Source organism: Triturus cristatus, chromosome 2_1 (assembly GCF_964204655.1).
Source record: "Triturus cristatus chromosome 2_1, aTriCri1.1, whole genome shotgun sequence".
Taxonomy (NCBI): Eukaryota; Metazoa; Chordata; class Amphibia; order Caudata; family Salamandridae; genus Triturus; species Triturus cristatus.
In genome coordinates, this window is record NC_140581.1 from 759166614 (window position 1) to 759180635 (window position 14022).

Consider the following 14022-nt stretch of genomic DNA (forward strand, 5'->3'; position numbering starts at 1 on the left):
TCCTTCGGACTTAGAGGAAATTCTTGAGAAAAATGAATGTCTGAGAAGCTCCAGTTCAGCAGGGCAAGGCTTCAGGAGGTGTCGAAGGAGTTACAGCTGCTGTGAAGGGTTCTATGTTTGGACTTAGTTGCCGAAAGGGATGTCCAAAAACTCCAGCGGGACGAAGAAGAGGGCTGTAGCCGAAGCCACTTCCACGAGGTTGGATACCACTTTGGCGAAGCACCACTGAAATAGATTTGCTGCTGTGGAGAACTTAGTGGGAGAAGCTGCGAAGTTAATCCGACCAGCGATTCACCTGAGGCGGATAGGCAAGTTGGATGGATCCGGTCTCCTCCTGGTTCTCAGAGCACTTTATGGCCAAATTGTGTCCTAAGTCCTCCTATTTAGAAATTGGCTATCTGGACACATTTCGCACTGCAACCAAGAGTCCAGACCTGGTGGGACATCTCTTGGAGGTTCAGGGCTCAGGCTAGGTCTAAGTATGGGTTCAAGATGGTAGGAGCCTGGTATATCCCTGTGGCTCTGAACAGGAGGGCAGCACACTATCCCTTGGAGTCACTTCTGGTAGTCTTAGGTGCAGGTGAGGATCCAGGGCTGGTCTGAGGGTTCAAGGCAGGCTTCAGGCAACAAAGCAATTCTTCCAGATACAGTAGCAGTCTGGCTGAGTGCACAGCAGAAATCGTCTGAGAGTACTTACAAAGGTCCCGTAGTGAACGGAGTTATTGGCCTGAAGGTCCTATTTTTATACATGTGTGCCCTTCTTTTGGAAGGCAGGAGAAGCTTCTGGAATCCCCAATATTATCCTATGGGAGTGGTTGGCCTCACAGTAGGGAAAAAACAATTTGAGAATTTCACTACTAGGAGATATATAACTTAATAAAAGGGGTGTTTAAGGCTTGGCAAGGGGTTTGAATGCTAAGTCGACACGACCATGTGACAATGTATTCAGACTGCAATGGCAGGCCTGGGACAGGTTTTAAGGGCTACTTAGGCGGGTTGCGTAATAAGTGCTGCAGGCCCACTGGTAGCATTTAATTTACAGGCCGGGGTATATGGTATACCACTCTACACGGGATTTAGAAGTAGATTAAATATTCCAATTGGGTATGTGCCTTTCAAACCATGTTTAGGGGCATGAGTTCAAGCACTTTATTACTGGTTAGCAGTAGTAAAGTGCACAGAGTCTAAAGCCAACAAAAGCAAAAATCCTGCAACCTTTGGAGGTAAGAAGGCACGAAGTTTGGGGCAAGATCTTAATCTGCTCTTGAATTGCTATGTGAGATCTTTTAGGTTTGGTGTTATTTTTTAAATGTAACATGTATCACACTTTAAGGCGGTGGGCTTTGCCTAATTATCTATAACATAACTACTTGATTCTGTATTGTATGCCTCTCCTGGCTTTATTTGTTGGGCAGTCATATGTAGTAGTAAAAATACTTTATTGCATTAATCATTTGATTATAATGGAGAATAAGCAGGCATCAAAAATGGATAAAAAAATAATCACATTTTCATTGCGTAATATCATAAAAAAGATATACATAGGTCGTGATACCTATTTTTACATCTAAATACAGATCCGATAAAAACCATCTAGTCGTGTAATGTTTTATAAGCATGTTCTATCAAAACGGAACCATCCTTCTGATTGCTCTTTCCCCTGTGAGTCTAAAACAGTAATGTATAGCCTCTGTAGTTCTTATTTTGGCATTATTAAATATGGGGCATAAATATAACCTCCGTGTTGGCAACAGTCTCAGGCAAATGCATATTAAATGTTCAAGAGTTTCCTTGCTGATTCCACAAAGCCGACATCCCTGAGTGTCTTTAAGAGCCTTATTCCAAGTCCCTTCAAACTCCTCTATCGGAATATAAAATTGTCTGAATCTTGGGTATTTCCATTTAAAGTAGCTGGTCAAATTCCATCCCAAGTATTCTTGAGCTTGCAAGGTATATGTGTCAATTAAGTCCGTGTGTTTATATTTCCCGGCTTGTAGACTATCTGAATTCCACTGTGTTAACTTTAAAGTTTTACATATTAGTTTTTTCCGCACATCCCTGGTCATTCGTCCCATCTCCTGTATATCAGGCAGTTCATAAGTGTCTATTTCCATCATTATAGTAGAAAGTTGCAGATCTCTTACTTTTTTACTCCAGAGTTCCTCCAGTATTAGATGTTTCAATGTCCATGAATCGGCCTTAGCACAATCGATAATGTATTTAACACAACAGATCTTATGCAGCATTTCCAGAGATTTTAGGCCAAATTCCAACCGTATAATACAATGTGGAGTAGCCTGTCGTAAATTGAGTATGGTGCGTACACATTTCATAAAACATTTTTCGTGATCAAAAATGACTTTCTTGTTCATGGCAGGAGTTGCGTACAATAGAAATGGAATCATTTTCATCTGTAAAGCAATCATATGAAGTATGGAATGTACATGATGCTCTTCGTTGGTTGATAACTTGCAGGATCTCCCGAGCCACACTGCAAGGTTCACATTGGCAGATCATTTAAACACTAAGGAATGTCAAGGGCAGCACAGTGACATTTAAAATTCCATGATTTGCTGTGGTTCTAACCCATCCTACTTTACACTCGCCTGCATATATGTTTGCCCCCTTTTAAGGAAAGAAAAAGAAATAGCAAGACATCCTTCAAAGCAAGAAGAAAGAAAACGAGCCCTGACCATCATAAGCCATACTTATTATTTACATTGCAAATTCTGATGTTCCTTTGGAAATTTTGCAACCGGAGAGCTGCATCTTGAAAGTGAAATAAACCAGCAACACTTTGTTTACCCCTTGACAGTGATTTTTTTCCAGAGTGACTCTTCTTTCACAAGTTCTCATTCGTTTCTCCCATTTTCATCAACACCTTCCTTTCATGTCCTTGTGACTCCTTTGTCTCCTTGTCTATCTTCTGTTTGCTTGCAAAGACTGCCCCAGGCATACTGGTATCTCCTCTGTAGCCATCAGCATTCACCAACGCAAACTACTATCTTTGAAAGCCAATGCACCATTGAAAACCACATCGAGCACTATCACCTTTTTGCCTGCAAATTGACTGACATTCTAAACTTCCCAACCTCCGTTTAAGAGTTAGTAAAGAGTTCAACAATCTTTTGTATTCAAACCACATTGGCTCTCCACTGGGGCTTTTTATTTTACTCTTTGCCACTGACAAACCTTCACCTGGATTTTTTGTGTGCATTTTTAATACGAAGCCATTACTTGCATTGTTCTTGTTCCTATTCTATACTGTTTATAATTGTTGCACACTTCAATATTTTAGATTGCCCCATCTGTCCAAGAATGATTCCAGCATTAGAAATTCTACACGTCACAATGAATTGTAGCTACAACTCAGTTGGTAACTACATTAGCAGCGTTTGAGAATCTACCATATGATTCGTCCCATTTACAAAAAATGCACATCAACACAACTCTGCTCTTTTGGGTTATCCCTCACACTGTTTTCAGTATATTATTCCTCACACATGCTAAGACTTAAACTTATTTCTAACTCCTCACTACCCGCAGGCTATCCAGTTTCTGCCACCCGACAATTCTGTTGATCATTTCCAGCGACGTTATCACTTTTTACTGGTGGTATCAGTTAAACATCTGTCCGTGTCGGAATGTCCTTTCAGACGGCCAAGTGGCCAGGTAGGTGCTACTGGGCCCAACCATCGGGGTGGTTCTTCCTTTCTCTGATGGCCTGGGTCACAACCTACTATGGGTCCTGACAACTGGGCCAACTAACCCTTCAGCACTTGACTGTCCATGGTAGCGCGGGTCGAGCAGTCCGAAGTTTCTCAGGGGTGTGAAGGGAGACAGATGGATGCGGGGGTGGTGAATACAGGCTCCCCACTCAAATTACGTTCAGTTGCTGCAATGATTGTCCAGTCAAATGCTTGCTTTTATGAAAAAAGGAGTTTTTATATACCAACACAAAGTGAAATACAGCGTACACAAACAATACACAGCCCCTCATCCTTTTCACGAGCATACTCTGATTTTCCGTCCATCTGTGTACCTGCAGAACTGTCAGTCTGTTTTCTATCTCCCCGCCTGTCTGTCTATCTACATATGTATATCAAATTGTACGGTCCATGCTTTACTTAACTAACAAGTGATGCTAATAGACACTATGTTTGAAACAATCAAATACCTCATCTCCATTTCTATCTCAATGTTATAAGTGGTATGTCTGTGGAAATTATAATGTAATTCAATAATTTGGAAATTCCATTTGGATTTCAGTTTATTGCTCAACAAATTGATTTCTATTGGTCTTTTAGTGGAAATCTCTTCTGATACATTCTCGTTGCCTATCTATCTTTTCAGACTGTATCTGCCATTTCTCACATCATATTTTTCCACCTGTCTGGCAGTCTCTCCAGTATATCCCTTCGTTGCTCTAGTTTCTTTTTTCCCCCCATCTCTATCTCCAATACCACTCTTAAGAATCTTCCCACCTCGTTTGACCCCCTCCTCTTTGAAAATACTTCTTTTCACTTTGTTTATTTATGCCCATCCCTTTGTCCCTCTTTCTACCAGCTGCCTCCCCCTCTTTCAGTTTCCTGCCAGCCTCACTCACTCTCACAGCTGTCACTTACCCCCCTTCCCTGCCCCATCTTTGTTCCTGTCCTCTCTTTGCCCTCTGCCCCTTCTCGCTATCTTCCCACTGCCTCGCAGGTGCGTCCCATTAGTGGGCACAAAATTGGGCTCAGACCAATGCTGTCACCATGAATCGCCGCCTACCCCTCTCTTTGAAGCAGAGTGGCAGGCTGAGGCTGTTTCTTTTGTTTTGTTTAAAGAAAATCTTTTTATTGAACATCTTTTTAAACAGATTAATCAAATTGCTTGAACTACATTGGTCAAGTATGTGTCCATCTGTGCAGCACATTTATACACATATACATTTGTATAATGAACACAACCGGTGAACTATACAAGAACCCCACTGCCCAACCCTGTCTCCCCCCCCCCCCCCCCCCCCACCCCCACACACATTACAGTGCGGTCTCCCTCCTGCCACAGGCTTTTCTCCGGTGTCCTGTGGAGCAACACTTTCTTTGGACAGAACCCCACGTACAGCTCATTACCTGTATTACCCACTCTCCTGTGGTCACGGCAAAGTTACTGGGCGTTAGCAGCATCGGAGGCTGCCTGGCTTCCTGTGGCTCAGCGGCCTCCTACTTCTGTCTTGGGGGCATTACTTGGAGGCGGTTATCATTACTTCGCACAGCAAAGAGGACTTGGTGGCCCTAGTTTCCTGGATCTACCAGGGAAAGTGCCTAGTCGTTGCTGTCCTCTGCATCATCATGGTACAGCTGCTGTTTGTTGCCATCCTGTTCCTCATCCAGTTCCCCAAGGCTTCTGCTCACTATGAAATTATGGGTACCTGCTGCATGATCTACGACCACTACAGCGACAAGCAACCCAGCAGCATGGCCGTAGAGGCACTCCAGGACCTGAGTGCCTTGCCCCCTCTGCCTTTCATACAAGTACCCAAGGGAGAGCGGGCAGGACGGAAACCTGGGACCCCAGGGCTGAGGGGTTCCCCAGAAGAAAGGGGGTACCGGGCAAACCGGGCTTCCCAAAACTGGTTGGGGCAACGGGCTTCCCAAAAATGGCCGGGGCAACGAACTTCATCACTGGGAAGGGGGGGGGGAGGGGGGGACTGTGATCACTGGTTTCAGGGGACCCAGAATCGCCTTCTACGTGGGGCTAAATAGTCCACATGATGGCTACAAAGTGCTGAAGGTTGAAGATGTGGTCACCAACGTGGGCAAACACTACGACCAGTCAACGGGCAAGTTTTTTTCATCTACCATTTCCTGATGAGAGGCAGTAACAGCATGCCAGCATGTGGGCAGACCTTAGCAAGGATGGGCAGGTGAGCGAGGGCTCCGAGGCTGGAGCAGGAGTGTGCAATGGTAGAGCTCGGGAAGCGAACACCTTGAAGTGTGTGAGTCAAATAGTGGGGGTTTGCCCCAGGCAGGTGGCAGTCGGTGGGGCGCGGTTGGCCCTCCCGCATATATATTTTCAAGTGCCCCGTGGAGGTGGCGGTCCCCAGGGCTGAGGGGGATCGCACGGGCCCCCACATTAATTTATATATATTTGCCCCAAGGAGGTGATGGCTTTCATAAGCTCTAGGAGGAGGGACCTGTGCGCGCCACCCCCTCCTATTTTTTAAAATATGCCCCCAGGACTTGCCCTACCTGGGTGCTATAATAAAAACAAGCGCGGGAACCTGTGCTTTTTTTTTTTTTTTTTTTTTAGTTTTACAGCGGATTCGCGACCCGGTCGTGCATTCGCAGCAAAATTGTAAAAAAGGGTTTTTCGTCCTTGCCCCCCAAAGAGGCATAGGTGGCCAGGGTATTACTACCCTGCCCCCTTTTTAAAAAATGTTTTTAGTGGGACTCGGCTGAAGCAGAATCCCAAGATGGTTGACAACACTTCCTGGTTGAAGTGTTGGTAGCCAATCGCTTTTCAGTACTGGGACTGTCGGATCCTCTGAGGATCCGTGTCCTTGTATATACAAATTTGAATTTCTTTTAATAACACAGCAACTACTGAATGGATTTACATCCATTCACACAAAGGTTGCTTCGTGGGAGCAGGTCCTGGTGTCTGTGGATGGTGGGTGTTCTGAAGGTGAAGTGGACGCATCGATCAGTCCATGGGAGTTCGATGGTGTGGCTGAAGGTGATGGAGATTCCTGTTGTGAAGAGGGGGTCGAGGGTGTGTCCTGCTGAGTGGGTGGGTTCAGTCACAATCTGGTGGAGTCCAATGTTGTGGAGGTTGTCCATGAGGGATGTGGTGTTGGGGTCCAGTTGGTTGTCGAGGTGGAAGTTGAGGTCTTCCAGCACAGTGAAGTTGGTGGATGCAATGGCATGTGGGGAGATGATGTCCGTGATGGAGTTGGTGAAAGGTCCGCGGGGTCCAGGGGGTCGGTAGATGGGGGTTCCTCGGAGGGTGGTGGTAGGGCTGGCCAATATCTTGAAGTGAAGGTGTTCCATCAGGTCTGTGGGCTCATCGGGCAGTGTGCTCAGGAGGAGGGTGGAGTTGTGAACGATGGCGATTCCTCCGGGCGGGTGGGGCGGTCCTTCCTGGAGATCTTGTATCCTTGGGGAATGGTGATGGCGATGTCCGGTCCCGGGGTGGTTTGGTCCAGGTTTCAGTGAAGAATGCTACGTCCGAGGTGGTGCTGTCGAGGAGGTCCCACATTTCGGTGGTGTGTTTGTGGAGGGATCGGATGTTGAGGAGGATGCATTGCAGGGTCTTGGGTTTGGTTGTGTTCTTGTGGGCGCCAGCGGCGCGGCTGACCAGCGGCCACCATTAAGTAGGGGTCGGGGAGGGCTGGACAGCTGGGAGCGGGGAGGGGAACTGGAATGGGCTGGTTGTGCAGGGGGGAAGGGGCCTTGTGGGCAGCAGCTTCAGGGAAAAAACCAGCGGACAAGGGCCGAAAAAAAGAGGAAAGAGTGGAATAGGGCAGAAAAAGAGCAAGAAAAGTGGAGGAAAGACACAGAAGGAGAGTGAAAGGGGGAGATTGAAATGAGGGAAAAACGAGTAAAACTGAGAGAAAAAGCGGAGCGAGAGATAGGAGACCGGTCCACTGGACCATCAGGGATGAAGTGCAGGTAAAACCTGCGGGTGGAGGAGGGCCTCGAACACTAACACTCTAAAGTGCAGGGGCTCCGGGGAAGGCCTCACGTAATGGTGGAGCTGCGAGGGAGGGAGAGCAATTTCACTGACAGTGAGTCAGTGGTTCGTGATTACTCTGCACCCCAAGTATTGAGCTCTGCACACCCACATACACCATCACGGCTGACACACAAAAAATCTCCGACAAAGAGCCCTCTCGCGGGGCTTGTGGGGCATTGCTGTGCTGTCCCCACGAGGAGCAAAAGTCCAGATGATGAAGCATGTGTGTGTGAAGGCAACACTTCCAAATTAGGAAGATTTACCCCCAGAACCATAGATTCCAACCATTTACTACTTCTCTTCTTTCTAGCTCTTTTTACTAGTGAACAAGTACCCACATTGATTATACATATTATTTTAATTTTGGAGCATGGGTACTGGACCTTTATCTTGCTCCCAGTCCCACCTCTCTTTAATTAATGACTCCTGTTTAAACTGAACATTAGTGCACATGTATATAAATCTATAAATTCTATAGTGCATACATTTCAGTAATGCGTTTAAATGTTTCACATGTTTTAATAAAGTTTTAGGCACACTGTGAATATAAAGGCAGGTGCATGTGTATAATTTGCATCTCTTTGACGTGTAAGGGTGGAGTCTAAATTACGCTGCTCCACTAACGGTAGTGGTAACTCCCCATTCACTATAGATGACATTCATGTTAAGCCGCACTAGTAGTTTGGGTATCAGGAGTCCCACTCTGTCAGTTATTCCAACTCCTGAAGGGCTATGTGGCAAAACAAGTTCCCTTCAGGCCTCTCAGCCACACAATCAGTCTTACCTGTTTATGCAGGAGTTGCACTACCGGAGTCTCTGGGGACGTTTCACTCAGACGTTGTGGTGGGCTGCAGTGGCTGCAGACAGTCCATGGCAGTAGCTGCTATGCAGGGTCAGCGGCTGGGCATCCGCTTTTTCTGGTGAGATGGTAAGTTCCTCTGATCATTTCCACAGGTTGTTGGAAACTCACTCGGGATCCAATCCTCAGTCAAGGTTCGGGCATGCACCGGTCACCATGGCATCCTCTCCTTTCGACGACGGAACCAGGCAGTGTCCCCTGTTCTTCACAGTGCCCCCCTTTGGCATTCAGGGTCATGGTTGATGGCCCCATGGGCTCAGTAGTAACTGCCTCGTCAGGGTAGCCCCCTTTGGCATACAGGGTTATGGACTTCACACAACGGCTACTGCCTGATCGGCATGGCAGTCTTGCAATATTCACGCCAGCCACCTCTGGCATACAGGATAGTCTACTTCACTCCACTCTCGGGTTACAGCCTGAACAGCACAGCAGTCTTGCACCCACAGCTGACGTCATGGTGCCCCCCTTTGCATAAGGGTCACTAACTGAAATCTGTACATAGGCAATGACCCGATTGGCGCAGCAGTTGTCTCCTCACACCTCACTAAGTGGATCCACTCTGCAGTATCCCTCCACTGGACCTCGTTTGCTTCAAGCGCTCTCCTCTTCCTCACAGGTCACACTGGCCCCGGTAAGCAGGCAGGCAAGGGTGATCCAGGCTCCAGGGGAAGAGGTCTTTGATGTCCCTGACCCAGCTTGGAGACTGGCAGACCTTGACCACTAGTCCTAGTCACAGGTAGAAGTCTTGCAGAGCTTCTCCTCCTTGACATACAGCCGGATTGGTTCCTTGACAGATGGTAATGTAGGGTGCCTCCAGCCCCCCTTCTTATAGTCCTTTTCCAGACCCCCAATGTGATGTAGGGTCTGACCCTCTTGAAGTTTGTGATGCGGATCTGCTTCCTTTTGAAGTGCCCACTCCTCTGCCCTTCCTCCAGAAAGCAGTCTGTCACAGCAGGAGCTACTCCAATTCTGATAGCCTCACAACACAGGTCATGGGAGAGACTAGAGGTTTAGACCAGGATGCCATCCAGAGTAAGAAGGCCTTCAAAAAAGGTAAGCCCATGGCCGCGGCCCAGGGAAAAGTCGGGACAATGTGGTCTTAACCACATGCGTTCCGACTACGCTGGCGCAACCATGCTTGCCTTAACCATGCATATGCCTTAACTACGCATATGCGTGGTTAAGGCAGTGCACTGGCTTGCTGCTGGCCAAACGGAAGCAGGAAGATGCTGCAGTGAGGTGAGTGGGTCTGAGGTAGGTTTCAGGGCAGTGGAAGGGGTTGGGGTAGTTTAAGGGACAGCACGAGGAGGGATTGGGTAGTGTAAGTAAAGGGGTAAGGTTTTAGGTGGGTAATGGGCAGAGTCCGCGTGGGTGGTGGGGTGGTTGGGGTAGTGTTAGTAAAGGGGCCGGGTTTTAGGAGCAGTGCGGGGGTGGGTTTTGGGTGGAGGGTTTCAGGGTATTGGTAACCTTAGCCACACATACCCCTGACCCATTCATGCCTATACCACAAAATTACGTGGTAAAGGAATGCATGGTTAAGATGCATTCGTGGTTTGGCCTGTGTGGTAGAGGCACGCTTGGTTTAACCATGCATGCTTCTATCATACAACCCCCCCAGCCCTACTCTTCATTCTGTTATCAACTCCATCTTCTTACAGAGATGTGCCCAGGCCCCTTTCCATTGACCTCTTCGTGATTCAAAGAGCACCTTTTGAAGTGTACTGAAGAGCCTGGCTCTCCTTCCTCCAGTGTGTCTTATCCAGCTCTCAGGTATGCAGCAATCCACAAATCTGTCTGGGGGATTCCTCCATATGCGCCTCCATTCAGCCCTGGGTCTCCAATAATGGAACCCAGGGCCTTCTGTGTATGGTACCATTCACGGGCACACAAACATAGAACACAACTGCCACCACATGCGCTGCACAGTACTGCATACTAACTGATTGAGGCCAAGGGTGGGTTAAGTACAGGGCAGAGGAATTTTACATGAGTGAGCCTGTAGGCTTCACTCTAGTGACACAGGGGAAAAAAGGCCTGTTACTCCTACTGATCACTACACGGTATGCTGCCACCACTGTACTCATGCTACTTGTGCAGTAGCCTTTCATCAATTGGATGGTAGCTCTTTGGGTGCCCCTCCTGGTCCAACAAGACCACAATCTGAGACAGGCCTATGTCATGGCTCATATGCATGGTCCATGTTCGCCCATTACAACAAAAATCTGCACCAGGGATCCAGATACCATTGTTGCTGGGACATTCAGGGCAGGGGGGCACGTCCATCACAATGCGAGGGACTTTTCCGACACAATAGTCACATTATTTGCTCCTTACATGTAGTCCATGCTATATGTAAACTCTTTCCACTTCATTTACAGTGTAACAATGTGGGTGAGGAGGAGCCAAGATGGCGACCGAGACGGCTGCGTAGATTCCCGGCTCCGTGAACCTCCGCATCCCGCACGGATATCCTGTACTGGATCCTCAGCTTGCGCCATGGGATCGTGTTTGTGAAGGAGAGTGGCAACCGATCGTGTGACTCCGGGGTTTCTGGCTATTGTACCGCCTGAGAAATTTGCGGATGAACTTTGCGGCCCGTGCGGCCCCGGAGCCGGGACCTCGAGTGGACGCCTTGGCCGGGTGGCAGTTTAACAACAACGGCCTGTGGTGACTGGGTGGAGTCGGTCCACCAGAGCGGTGCTGCCCCCGGCCTGCATTTCGCCACGGCCGCTTCCGTTGCTGAAGCGTAGTGGATCGAGGGCATGCCCGGGGGTGCAGTTCTCAGACTCTTCGGTGTTTGCCCCTGCCTTTGACGGTGAGCTGCCCGGACACCGCCCCTAGCTCGCCCTGATCCTTGCAGACTGCTCCCGGATTTTCGCGGCCGCTGGTCCTTGGTGGAGACGACTGTTGCCCGAGTCCACGCAACGGCTGAATTTGTACCTGCCCCCGGACCCCTGTCTCCGGCGACGTGGACCCCGAGGTGCTTGTCCCTGGGTCCCGGCCCCCATACGAGCCGGGCCTCCCCCGGCGGCCATCTTGTTGCGATGCAGCCTACTATCCTATCCACCGGGTCGCAGCAGGATTGGGAGTGTGTGACTTTTGGGAGTGTGGCAGAGCGACCGCGGGGAGCAGTGCTGGGGTACGGCGACCTCCTTGAGGCCCTTGGTGCCCTTCATTTCTCCTTGGCTCGTGGCATCGAGGTCTTGGGGAGTAAGATCGACGGTGTGGCATCAGCGTTGGGACAATGGCGGCATGCTAGTCCACAGTTGCACAGGGACTTCCTACACTGCACACAGGAGGATAATGTCGCGGCCATCCCTGCGATTAGTGCGCAGCCGGACACCCCGGACAGTATGCTACCGTATGATCGGCTGACTGAGGGTTTGATCTGTTCCGGAGGTAGTGGTTCCGAGTGGAAGGTGGTGGCCCCGTCCCGTGTACGACCTCCGGTGACCCAGGGACTTTACCAGCAATGTCTGTCTACTTTGGATGATTCAGCCTTCCCGGACCTTGTGTGCAGTACAGATCCTGGGGCAGCACTGGGAAAGACGTCCCTCCGAGATGCGGACTGTGTTGGCGTTCTGAGACCTCCACCCCACCTGTGTGCGTCGCTTCCCGGTTGTTTTGGGACATCCCTTCACCTTGGAACATCGGACATGGCGCTGGGTCGAGGGGTAGGCATGGGCAGCATCGCCAGGAGTGGTCAGGGATGAGGCTGATCCCTCGGGGTGGTCATCTGGTAGACGGGCGGACTCATGGTTGTGTACTCCCAGGACATAGCTACTAGCATATTCTGTGCGCAATGCTCCCCATTCCCCCTTTTGTTATGGTCGATTTGGTGCTACTTATTGTTTGCTGCTGGGATACCTTACGGTGCGGGAGGGAGAAGCCGGGGGTATGTTCTGAAGGCCCTCCTCCAGTCTATTATATTTTCTCCACCCCCCCGCCTGGTGGGGTTCTTTCTTATTCCTTTTTCCCTGCTTCTTCTATATTTCGGGTCTAGTTCCAGGGCGACAGGCACGCTGCTGGGGGGAGGGGCCATACTCATTTGCAGAGGTGCAGGGTGGGGGGGACTCTTTTCTTTCTCAGTCTTCCTCTCTTTTTCCATGGCCTCCTTTTTCTTCTCCGTTTCTTTTTTGTTTCTTTTCTGGGATCAGCGTGGTACGCCTCTTTTGCTGTGAACCGTTGCCTCTCCGTGTGTGCCACAGTTTCCGGGGGTTCTCTGGGCGTTAGGTATGGGGGCCTGCAGGCGCAACTGTTTTTGATATTCTTCCCCATCATTTCCTGTGTGTGCGCCATGGATTCAATTGATTGCTGTTTATTGCTAACGTCTATCATGCGGCCTGCCCTTTATCGCTGTTGGGAAATTGTTTGGCACCTGATCCTACTGTTTTGTTTCATTATAAAATGAAAAACCCCTTTTCTCCTGGTGTCCTACCTGCGCGGCTCCCGGGCCGAACTATCTTAGTATGAAGATTTTGCTACCGAGGTGCCGCATGTGCTTATATTTGACCTTATTGCTCTGCTTGCTTAGCGGCCGGCCCTGGGGGGTTGTAGGCCCATACTTGTCAATGATCGAAATGTCAATAAAGGTTTTTCAAAAAAAAAAAAAAAAAAAAAAAAAACAATGTGGGTGAAATAGAAACCATACCTTCCATGGCTCAAAGTGTGATATGAGATTTATGTTCATTGCTCTATGTAAATTTCTTATCTCAAATATTTGACTGCTATTTCGGACCTCTTGGTACATTCTTCTGGGTTGTGCAATGTCAAATTATACCTCACAACACTAATGAATCCACCTTTTCCAAAGGAATCTTTCCAGGAACTGAACTGCATTAGGCTTTCTCCTACATTGAACAAGTTTAGGTTTCACAACTCAAAGAATAGCTTGCAGTGTACACATTTGTAATCTTAAAGTTTGATAGTCTACATCTCAGTCTCTATTTAACAAATATTATCCTTTACAATAACCTTTGAAAAAAATGGTTCTGCTCGTGTCCTTATGTATTATATTTATCATATTTTCTTCTGCTGCAAAATGGTAGGCTCTCAAATAGACGCTAAAACCCTTAACTGCTTTATTGGGCTATGTAAAACAAATCCCTAGTGTCGGGAGAGGCTTCTTAGCAATTTCTGTTGGCTAAACCTAAAATTGACATGCATTGGAGGGGGACACAGGTTCCGAAATAGATGATTGGCTGAGGGACACTACTAAATGTAACGGCAGAGCTGTTACATATATATATCCAGGCCAAGGGATATTTGGAGACCCTTCTGGGAATACCTATGGGGCACAAGACAACAATGTTTTGCCTACTTAGATGTTCTGTTTAGGCTGGATCTGCACTCATCATGAATGTACACACTGTATTAGAAACTTGAATCGTAGTCTGAATGTGACACAACAGATGATTGCTTGATGTTCAGTAGCATTCAAAAGC

The 14022-nt window shown here is 48.3% G+C and overlaps 1 pseudogene; it reads left to right on the top strand.

Moving 5' to 3' along the window:
• The first annotated feature begins 5333 nt into the window (after nt 1-5333).
• Nucleotides 5334-6094, top strand: LOC146865826 (complement C1q-like protein 2; annotated as a pseudogene).
• The last annotated feature ends 7928 nt before the right edge of the window (nt 6095-14022 follow it).